The 11,346-nt window shown below is 33.9% G+C and overlaps 1 non-coding gene across 1 annotated transcript; it reads left to right on the plus strand.

The window, feature by feature from the left end:
* Nucleotides 1–10,982: 10,982 nt before the first annotated feature.
* Nucleotides 10,983–11,089, plus strand: LOC127800838 (small nucleolar RNA R71). The gene has a single exon (XR_008022866.1). It is a non-coding gene; the product is annotated as a small nucleolar RNA R71 (small nucleolar RNA).
* The last annotated feature ends 257 nt before the right edge of the window (nt 11,090–11,346 follow it).

Raw genomic sequence — 11,346 nt, forward strand, 5'->3', positions numbered from 1 at the left:
ACTGTATTGTGCAATCTCGCTAAAGCTAAGATATATTTTTTGCACACAAGTTCATTTCTAGTGAATCCAATTTTCCACACAAAACTAGACTTCCCTACCCATTATGTAGGATTTTCTCATATTTTTATACTGCTTCCACAATTACTAGTAAGTTAACGAACTGGATAGTTTTTAGCAACGATCCATTTTGAGCGTTATGGATAGACTTCGCGAGAACATTCATAACTAACCTTAGAAAATTGCCTTTTGGGTGATTTTTGTGCGAAAAATTTGGTAACTGATCAATCTAGTTTCTCGAAAAAACATAGTTGAATGTATAACTTCATCCTAGAACCCTCCTTTAAGCCAAAATATCGTGCATTCTTGGTCATAAAACATTAAAACTTCCATTGCCAAGATTTTTGCATAACAAGGGTTACAATATGTTCTACATTCATTCACAACAAACCATACTAATAACTTTTGCGTGATGCATCATTCGTATGATAAGTTTATATCATGACATTTTAATAAAATCCCTTTTTAAAACATAATAGCTCAAATGGATCTTCAATTTATAATCTCTTCTTTGGTAGCAGTGAACCCAAAAAATTAATTCAGTGGAGGCTAATCTAGAATATTCCTCTACGAGATCTCATATCTTAGAACCATTCTATAACAGCTTCACTTTCAATGGTATCAAATATATCTGCATCTATTGATGGGTGATTTATGCACAATTAATTCGGACAAGTGTAATCTAATCAAATATGCATATAGTGATAAAAAGAGTGTTGATCCCACGAGAACTAGATCATAATACCAAAACAATTTTAATTTAATCTAAGTTAAACTAATTAATTAATCAGATAAATAAAAAGAAAAATAAATGAAAAAATTGAATTCTTTGGGAGAAAAATTAATTAATTAATGCACTAGTGTTTCGATTTCATTTAATCTGAATTATGTAATTAAGTATTCAATGCAATTCAAAACCAAAAATACCCTTACAATATTTTATAATTATTTGCATGTAATGATGGATTTTCTTCAATTAATTAATAAGTTTTCTCAAGTCATATTAATCCTTTATTAATTCAATTTTACTGTCAGATTTCTGAGCAGATATCAACGAAATAAATAAGCATTAAGTTATTTGGAAATTTCTAATCTCGAAAAGGAATTTGACTCACTAAATTTCCTCGATTCTCCCACACGAGCTAATCATCTTTCGATCTCATAGTCAAGCACGTGATTTATATTGCCTATAGATATAATTTATAACAATTCTTTAGTCAATCATGTATAAATCATTAAATCATTAAAATATGGTCAATCTTTTAAAGCATTAAACGCAACAATATAAATTTCTCGCGCAAATAATATTTGGGTTTTGAATCGAACTAAATAAATAATCATATAATCTCAAAATTAAAATCCATCCAAATCCTATTTAAAATAAATTAACTAGAGATTATTAAAATACAAATAAAATAGAAATTAAATGAAGAACAGAACTTTCCTGCCCAGATCTAAAACAGATCTGGGTCGGACTCTACGTGAGGCGACTGGTGTATTCTTCTCACTGTGTCGGCCGTTCTCTTCTTGCCTTCCCGTGCGCCGCTCCTAGCCCTTTTGCTGTTTCCAATTGCGCCGCTCTCCGCCTATTTCAATCTGCCCCCCAATTTCATATATTATTTTATATATATACGCGTGGCTTGGCTTCCAATTTGGACTCGGTGCGCTGCTTCGATTCTTCCTAAACATGGACTTCACTTTTATTTTATAATAATAATAATATTATATTCTATATATAATATATTCAATATTTTATAATATATCTTATAATAGTATATATCTTATATTAATATCTTATAATATATTATATATAAATGTGCACATGGAATGCCTAGTACACGTTCACGCCAATTTACTATAATATATATAAATAACATAATATAATATAATATACTTAATTATATTAATTTTAAAATTAACTTTATAATATTATTTTTTATGCCCAAATCTTCAATTAATGTTTTTTGCCGAGTTCTTATAAAAAGAGATTAAAATAATGTAAAATTTATATAAACACACATTTATATAGAAAAATTAACACAAGATTAAGATGAAAAATAGATAAAAATATATATACAATTAAGTTTTATCAAATATCCCCACACTTAACCTTTTACTTGTCCTCAAGCAAAGTAGAGAAGAAATACAAAATAAGTATTTCATTTTCATACTAGGCCAAAATCAATAATCTAATAACATATCAATGCATAATTAATCTCGAAATTGATTACCCTCCATATTATCATATCAACTCTAAATCCAAAAGTATTAATTGAAAGAATTAGTTACGCAAAATCATCATTTTTGATGCCATACATACTTCAAAATTAATTCATGAAATCTTGCAACTAACACAATTAAATCATACAATAGCCTTCTTGCAATCACTTTTCTCCACTACTACAAACCTAAGGAGTAAGAGGGATGATTTTTTTTTTTGAATCAATCTTTCCTAAGCATTACTTGGCTTTTAATGCGAATGTCGACATTTTGTGATGAAGACACTCGGTTATTCGCCTAAATAATTGCTTAGAGTGCATTTACATACTCATATTTTGAACTACCGTTTGACGCGAAAGATGATGCAGGAGCACATTGTCAACCCCTAGTTACTACTAAGCAGCTCAAAACATTGGAGTAGATAAATAACAATAACAATTTTTTATTTTTGTTTTGCTCTTTTTTTTTTTTCATCATCCACTACAAGAGGGTTGACTTTTTTCGGCAGTTAAAAAACTGACGAAAAAAGTAAAAAAATCGCCAGTAAAACTTTTATCGGCGGTAATTTAATCTGCTGGAAATACGTTCGTTAGAAAATATTACTGACGATTTTTAACCGCCGGGAAAAAAAATTTACTAACGATTTTGTTGAACCGCCGGTAAAAATAAGCATTATCGGCGGTTTTTAAACTACCGGTAATAATATTATTATCGGCGGTTTAAAAACCGTCGGTAATGGACCATTTCCTCATTCTATAACATTGTGTAATATCTTGCAAGAAAATGGACCATTTCACTTATCTTAAAACATCAACAAACATTTAATTTTTATTAAAAAAAAAAAAGATATATAATTTAAGTAGCATAATTCAAAACATACCACAACTCCATTTAGTATACCAACTAAGCCTAAACTCAACTACCACCTATTATACTAAGCAACATACACCATACTGAACCCCTATCATACCAAAATCTTGGCAACTATGATAATAACCTTGTAAAATTTATGGTCATGGATAGACATAATCATTTAGATAGAATCTATGTAGTTGATGGGATGATGATAATGATAACTACAAGAGGTAAATCTACTACAGCAGCAAGTTTTGCTAACCAGAAATTTCATATTTGAGTCAACCTCTACCCAGCTAGGGTTTTAGTGTTGAAGCCTTGAATTTCATGTCAAACCTAAAGCACCTCTCAATCCCTTTACCACACCATATTATGTACTCGGTGAACACTTTTTTTCTGCACTCTCTTCTCAATTTCTGGTTCAAATATGGAAACTACTAAATCTCATACATTTACATAGATGTAAAGGAGATCTATTGTCTGTGCTCCTTAGGGAGTTGCTATTGTACTGTGATTAAATATTACAATTCCTGTACCACCCATATGACAACCTGCTATGCTGCTACCTAATATTTGCACCAAGTAGAAGATTCTTCAATACCCTAGGAGAACAACTTCAAATACAAAAGACACAGGAAACTCTCAACTGAAAGAAAACTTATTTTCAAGACTGAGTTTACAATCTCTTGTTCTTATTAGTTATTAACCACAGTTATAAATAATATACAAACATTTATGCACCCAGATGCCCAAATATTTTCAACATTAAAAAAAAAAAAAATCCAAACGTTAGAATTTTAAGAGTATGCAAATACAGACATTAGAACATAATAAAAATACCCTGGTTGTTTCAATTGAATTAATCATTCCAAATATGTAAAAAACAAAGGAAATAATTCCAATCCACCTAAGAGGAAATTTGTTATGATGCACCACAGTATTGATTACATCCCTTAGATTCATTAACATGCTCAATGTGAAAATTCAATTAACAAATATGGTTAGCATTAGCAATCAACACCTCAAATTTATGGTGAACAGGAAAGTACTTAATTAACTAGAAAAACACCTCACATTTATGGTGATTTTTAATTAATCCATGAGGTTTCTAGGAAGCCTGCAATTTAATCTGCAGGACTGCTTCAATGTCTTGACAGTTTGAATCTCTTAATTTCTTGCATCAGTGGATAACCTAAATTTGAGTTGTCAATGGAACCCAATAAAAAATTGTGGCTGGCCAGGTATAACCGTGGCAAAGTCTTATTCTTGTTTTGCCCAAGTCCAAGGTAGCTTATCATCGCTAATTGCATCTATAAATACAGACACCAACTTAGCCTATAAATGCAACCAAAATCAAAGCACAAAGCACAAGCATATCATAGCATCACCACTAACTGGTAAAACAAAAAGCAGCCAAATATTATTAGTGATCCGTCTTCGTGTCAAGCAATATTATGGGTTTGCTTGGCAGCCAAATATTCAGATTTCAACCACTAATTACATAAGCATCAATAACGTATTCTTAGTTGATATATTTGCACAAAAATGCCCTTGTATTATATGAACTGAGATTTCTTATGTCTTTCCACTAATCAAATCATAACATAGATGATGCTATTGATCTGGAATGGAGAAACAGAGGATCTGGGATAACACGCAAGATTCATACGTATAGACAGATAAATAAACAATAGAGATACATTATACACAAGCTGGAGACAAACCTGATCAAGGAAGAACAACTATCGCGGAGCAATCGAACTGTAATTTACCTCAATTCCAATCACCACTTCTCTGGTTACATGTGCGACTGATCAGTAAGTGAGGGAGGGCGAGGCCGAGGGCGAGGCCGAGGGCGAGGCCGACTGAGAGTGACCGAGGGAGGGCGAGGTCGACTGAGAGTGAGCGAGGGAGGGCGAGGCGAGGCGAGGGAGGGCGAGGCGAGCAAAGGAGGGAAGGCGAGGCGAGCGAGGGAGGGAAGGTGAGGTGAGCGAGCGAGGGTGATCCAGCTAGGGCGAGGGTGATCGAGGGAGGCAGCGAGGCGCGAGGGTGATCGAAGGAGAGAACCGATTAGGGTTTGCAGGGGGGATTTTGGAAGAAATTGAAGGGGTTAAAGGGAAAAACGCGGGGGTATTATATAGATCCTATCCCCGGCAGTTTTAAAACCGCCGGTAAAGGGTAAACATAACCGACGATTCAAAAATCACCGGTTATGGTCTAGATCCTATCCCCGACAGTTTTAAAACTGCCGGTAAAGGGTAAACATAACCGGCGGTTCGGTTATGGTCAACATCACTGGCGGTTTTAAAAAACCGCCGGGGATGTGTATGCTATAACCGAAGGTTTTTAAACTGCCGGTCATGTTGACCCATCACCAGCGGTTAATAAAACAGCCGGCAATGGTAATGTTTTCCTGACACTTAATAAAACCGTCGGGAAAACTTCGTCGACAATACCACATTTCCTTGTAGTGATCCCATTTTACTTCAACTCTGTTTAGGCCTAGTTTCAAGAAGTAATCACAATATTATTTTCACATAATCAATCATGCATAATCACAAAATCCCATGAATTTTATCAAGAAGCATATTTTCAACAATCATGATAATTCGGCATAATCAATTCATTTTCCTTAGCACTGTGAAACCTAGAATCAATAATCAAATAGAACAGTTCCCAATTTTGAATTAACTATACATTGAACCAAAGTTAATATAGGAAACATGAAATCGGCCTAGACATGAAAATAAAACATTTTTCTAAATAAAATCATCATTCATGCAAGTTATATACTTTTTTTTTTTTTGGCAATAAAAAATTTAAGAATTATTGAATTTTCCACCCCCACACTTAAATTAAACATTGTCCCCAATGTTTAAAATAAGAAAAGAAGAAAATAAATACAATACTCCCCTGATGTAGACCTTATTGGGATGCTTGAAGATTGTTGGGCTTATTCTTTTGAAGAAGAGATGTCGGATTTCTGGATTCAACAAGTCCTAAAAAGAAGAAAAATAAAATAAAATAAGAAATCAATCCAAGAACATTCTAAACATTAAGAGAAATAACAGAAAAGAAAAATAAATAATATTTCGAATAGGTTGCCTCCCATCAAGCGCTTTTTTATAGTCATTAGCTTGACTTGGTTGTCATTCTCAAGGATCCTTCAAGTGAATGGTGGATTTGGAGAAAGATATATATCCACCATCGACATAAGGCTTCAATTGTTGCCCATTAACTTTGAAAGTTCCCTTAGTTTCATGAGAGACTTCAATTACGCCATAAGGGAAAACTTGAGTTACTGTGTATGGACCACTCCATCTTGACCGCAGCTTGCATGGAAAAAGCTTCAATCTAGAATTATAGAGAAGAACCTTCTCTCCAACTTTGAACTCCTTTTTAATGTGCGCATCATGCCATGCCTTGGTTCTTTCTTTATAAAGCCTGGAATTTTCATAAGCTTCATGCCGCCATTCTTCAAGTTCATTCAATGTCAACTTTCGTTGTGCACCTGCGGCTTGTAAATCAAAGTTAAGCAATTTGATAGCCCAATATGCTTTATGCTTTAATTCAACAGGAAGGTGACAAATCTTTCCAAAAACTAGTCGATAAGGAGACATTCCAATAGGTGTTTTGAAAGCTATCTTGTAAGCACAAAGTGCATCATCTAATTTTAAAGACCAATCATTTCTAGACAAGCTCACAGTCTTTTCCAAAATATTTTTCAATTCCCTATTTGAAATTTTCACTTGTCCACTAGTTTGAGGATGATAGGGGGTAGCCATCTTATGGGTAACACCATATTTAGCCAATAAAGTTTCAAATTGCTTATTGCAAAAAATATGTACCTTGATCACTAATGATAGCTCTAGGAGTACCAAATCTAGTGAAAATATTTTTCTTCAAAAATTTTATGACAACCCTTGCATCATTAGTGGGACATGCACTAGCTTCCACCCATTTACTCACATAATCAATGACAACAAGTATATACTCATTATTGAAAGATTTGGGAAAAGGACCTATGAAATCAATGCCCTAAACATAAAAAATATCACAAATAAGAATATTGTTGAGGGTCATCTCATTTTTCCTTGAGATATTACCTGCCCGCTGGCATCGATTACAAGCACTTACATGGGCATAAGCATCCTTGAATAAGGTAGGCCAATAAAAGCCACTTTGCAAAACCTTGGCCGCTGTCTCAGAAGGTCCATGATGTCTACCCACTTCTTTGTCATGACAAAAACTGAGTATGCTATGCATTTCCTCCTGTGGTATGCATCTCCTCACCATCCCATCTCCACAAATCTTGTATAGGTATGGTTCCTCCCAAAGATAGTACCTTACATCTGATAAAAACTTCTTCTTTTGATGAAATGACATGTCAGGGGGTAACTCATTACCTACAAAAAAATTAGCAAAATCAGCATACCAAGGTTCATCATTATCTCGTACAAAGCATAATTTTTCATTAGGGAATTCATCATGCAAAGATTGTTTAGCCATGTTTTTCACATGCTCCCCATCTAATCTTGACAAGTGATTAGCCACCAAGTTTTCAATGCCTTTTTTTATCCTTAATTTATAGGTCAAATTCTTGCAGCAATAAAATCCATCTTAACAACCTAGGTTTAACATCTTTTTTAGCAAGTAAATACTTTAATGCAGAATGGTCAGTATAGACAATTACTTTAGATAATATCAAATAAGATCTAAATTTTTCAATAGCAAACATTACAGCAAGTAGTTCATTTTCAGTTGTTGAATAATTTTTTTGTGCATCATTCATAGTTCTACTTGCATAATAAATGGTATGAAATTTCTTATATATTCTTTGTCCTAAAACTGCACCTAAAGTATCATCACTTGCATCACACATGATCTCAAAGGGAAAATTCCACATCGGGGTTGAAACTATAGGAGTTTGGATCAATTTCTCTTTCAAACAATTAAATGCATGTATACAATCATCAGTGATTTAAAAAGGTGCATCTTTTACTAGAAGATTAGTTAAAGGCTTGGCAATTTTAGAGAAGTCCTTAATGAATCTCTTGTAAAAACCTACATGTCCTAAAAAACCCCTGACTTCTTTTACGGATTTAGGAAGAGGAAGTTTTTAAATTAATTCAATTTTAGCTCGATCCACTTCAATGCCTTTAGATGACACTTTGTGGCCCAAAACATTCCCTTCTCTAACCATAAAGTGACACTTTTCCTAGTTAAGAATGAGATTAGATTCCTCACATCTTTTGAGCACCAAAGACAAATTATGCAAGCATGCATCAAATGAAGATCCAAAAACAGAGTAATCATCCATAAAAATTTCCATAAAATCATCAATGAAGTCTGAAAAGAGAGAGATCATGCACCTTTGAAATGTTGCAGGAGCATTACACAAACCAAAGGGTATTCTCCTAAATGCAAATGTTCCATATGGGCATGTAAAAGTAGTTTTCTCTTGGTCTTTAGGAATAATAGGAATTTGGTGATAACCATCGAGAAAGCAATAAAATTCTTGACCCGCAAGTTTTTCAATCATTTGATCAATAAAGGGGAGGGGAGAGTGATCTTTTCTTGTAACATCATTTAATTTCCTATAAACAATACACACCCTCCATTTTGTTACTGTTCTTGTGGGAATTAATTCATTATTTTCATTTTTCACCATAGTAATCCCACCCTTTTTAGGCACAACTTGCATAGGACTTACCCAAGAAGAATCAGAGATAGGAAAGATAATACCTAAATCAAGCCATTTTATCACCTTTTTCTTTACTACCTCTTGCATATTAGGATTTAACCTCATTTGGGGTTGCACCATAGGCTTGAATCCTTCTTCCATCAAGATTTTGTGCATGTAAATTGATGGACTTATTCCATGAATGTAAGTAATGCTCCATCCAAATGCCTTTTTATGCTCCCTAAGCACCCTCATCAACTTTTCTTCCTCAAGACCTATCAAAGAAGAAGAAATAATCACAGGTAAGGTAGATGAAAGCCCTAGATAAACATATTTTAAATGAGAAGGAAGAGGTTTAAGTTCAAGAATATGAGGCTTCTAAATTGATGGTATGGCTTTCGAAGAAGAGGAAGAGGAAACATCCAAAGATAGCAATTTGTCTTTCTTGGATGGATTGAATTTTTGCTTTTCTCCCAAATAGCCCACAGCCTCCTTGTGTTGTTCATCTAAAATTTGATCTTTCACATCAAAAGAGTTAGCAATGCAATTTTCTGTGGGGTCATCTAACCTAAATGCATGAAATTTCCTATCCACCAAATCATCAATGCAATCTATCCTTAAGACTTCATTTTCATTTCCATTTGAATGTTTCATAGCCTTAAACACATCAAACACAACTTCTTCATCATTAATTCTAAGGCCAAGTTTTCCTTGTGGGACATCAATTAAAGCTCTCTCGATGGCGAGAAAAGGTCTCCCTAAAATTAGGGGCATATCATGATCCTCTTCCATGTTTAGAACAATAAAGTCAACAGGAAAAATAAATTTATCTACTTTTACCAAAATATCCTCCACTACTCCCCTTGGATATTTGATACTTCTATCAGTCAACTGAAGAGAAATAGTGGTGGGTGTTGGTTCTTTTAATCCAAGTTTCCTAAAAACAGAAAAAGGCATCAAATTAATACTTGCACCGAGATCACATAAAGCCTTATCAAAATTAATTTCACCAATAGTGCAAGGAATAGAAAAGCTCCCTGGATCCTTAAGTTTTGGAGGCAATTTATTTTGTAGAATTGCAGAGCATTCTTCATTAAGTTTCACCATCTCAAATTCCTTCAACTTTCTTTTGTTTGCAATTATGTCTTTCAAAAATTTGGCATAACTTGGCATCTGCGACATAGTATCAAGAAGAGGGATGTTAATATGCAACTTTTTAAACACTTTTAAAAATTTAGCAAATTGTTTATCCAAGTTAGCCTTTAGAAATCTTTTAGGAAAAGGAAGAGGAGGTTTGTAAGATTTTAAATTAAGTGAAGAAGAACTCCCCTTTTACTTCGTTGATAAATCACGATCCTCTTCTTTGGCTTTAAGCTCTTGGCTTTCTTTGTCTTTTGAATGCTCTTCATCTTTTTCTTTATTTTCCAATTCTTTTCCACTTCGCAAAGTGATGGCTTTTACATGCTCCCTTGGATTCTTCTCAGTATTGCTAGGAAAGCATCCTTGTGGTCTTTCTGAAATTACTTGGTCAAGTTATTCAATTTGAGTTTCCAAGCTTTGCATTCTTGCCTTTGTACTATTGATAAACTTTGCCATCATATATTCCAAATTCGGCTTCTTCTCCTGTGGAATTTGATGTTGTTGTTGTTGAAAGCCTGAGGACACTCTTTGTTGATTATTACTCCAAGAAAGATTAGGATGACTTCTCCATCTTGGATTGTAAGTGTTGGAGTAGGGATTAAAATTTGACTTGTTGCCACCATAAGAAATAAAATTAGCTTGTTCAGAAGAACCGGAAGAAAAATGATTTCCTACTTGGCAATCTACACTAGCATGTCCCCCTCGACCACAAAGCTCACAAGAAAGAAAATGGGAAGAAGAAGAAGAAGCATTCATAGCTGAAACCCCCAAATTATCCAAATTCTTATTTAATTCAGCAATTTGAACAGATAAAGCAGTGATAAAATCGACATTATAAATTCCAACTCTCTTTTTATTTGCTCTCTCATTGTCCCATTGATAACTGTTGACTGCCATTTCCTCCAAAAGTTCATATGCTTCCTCGGGAGTCTTCCTCATAAGGGTACCACTTGCAGTTGCATCTAACATCGAACGAGAAGATTGATTAATGCCACTATAAAAAGTTTGCACTTGCATCCAAACAGGTAGACCATGGTGAGGACATTTCCTATGCAATTCCTTAAATCTCTCCCATGACTCATATAAGGATTCATTATCAAATTGTGAAAAAGTTGTTATGTCATTCCTTAATTTAGCCGTTTTAGCAGGTGAAAAATATTTAGATAAAAACTTTTGTTCCAAATCATTCCATGTAGTAATAGAACTTGCTGGAAGAGAATTAAGCCATTCTTTTGCTCTATCTTTCAAGGAAAATGGAAACAACCCAAGTCAAACTGCATCCTCACTAACTCCATTATGCCTAAAAGTATCACATATTTCAAGAAAATTAGCAACATGAGAGTTAGGATCATCATTAGGGCCAGAAAATTGTACACTCATCTAGATCATCT

The sequence above is a fragment of the Diospyros lotus genome, chromosome 4, assembly GCF_014633365.1.
Source record: "Diospyros lotus cultivar Yz01 chromosome 4, ASM1463336v1, whole genome shotgun sequence".
Taxonomy (NCBI): domain Eukaryota; kingdom Viridiplantae; phylum Streptophyta; class Magnoliopsida; order Ericales; family Ebenaceae; genus Diospyros; species Diospyros lotus.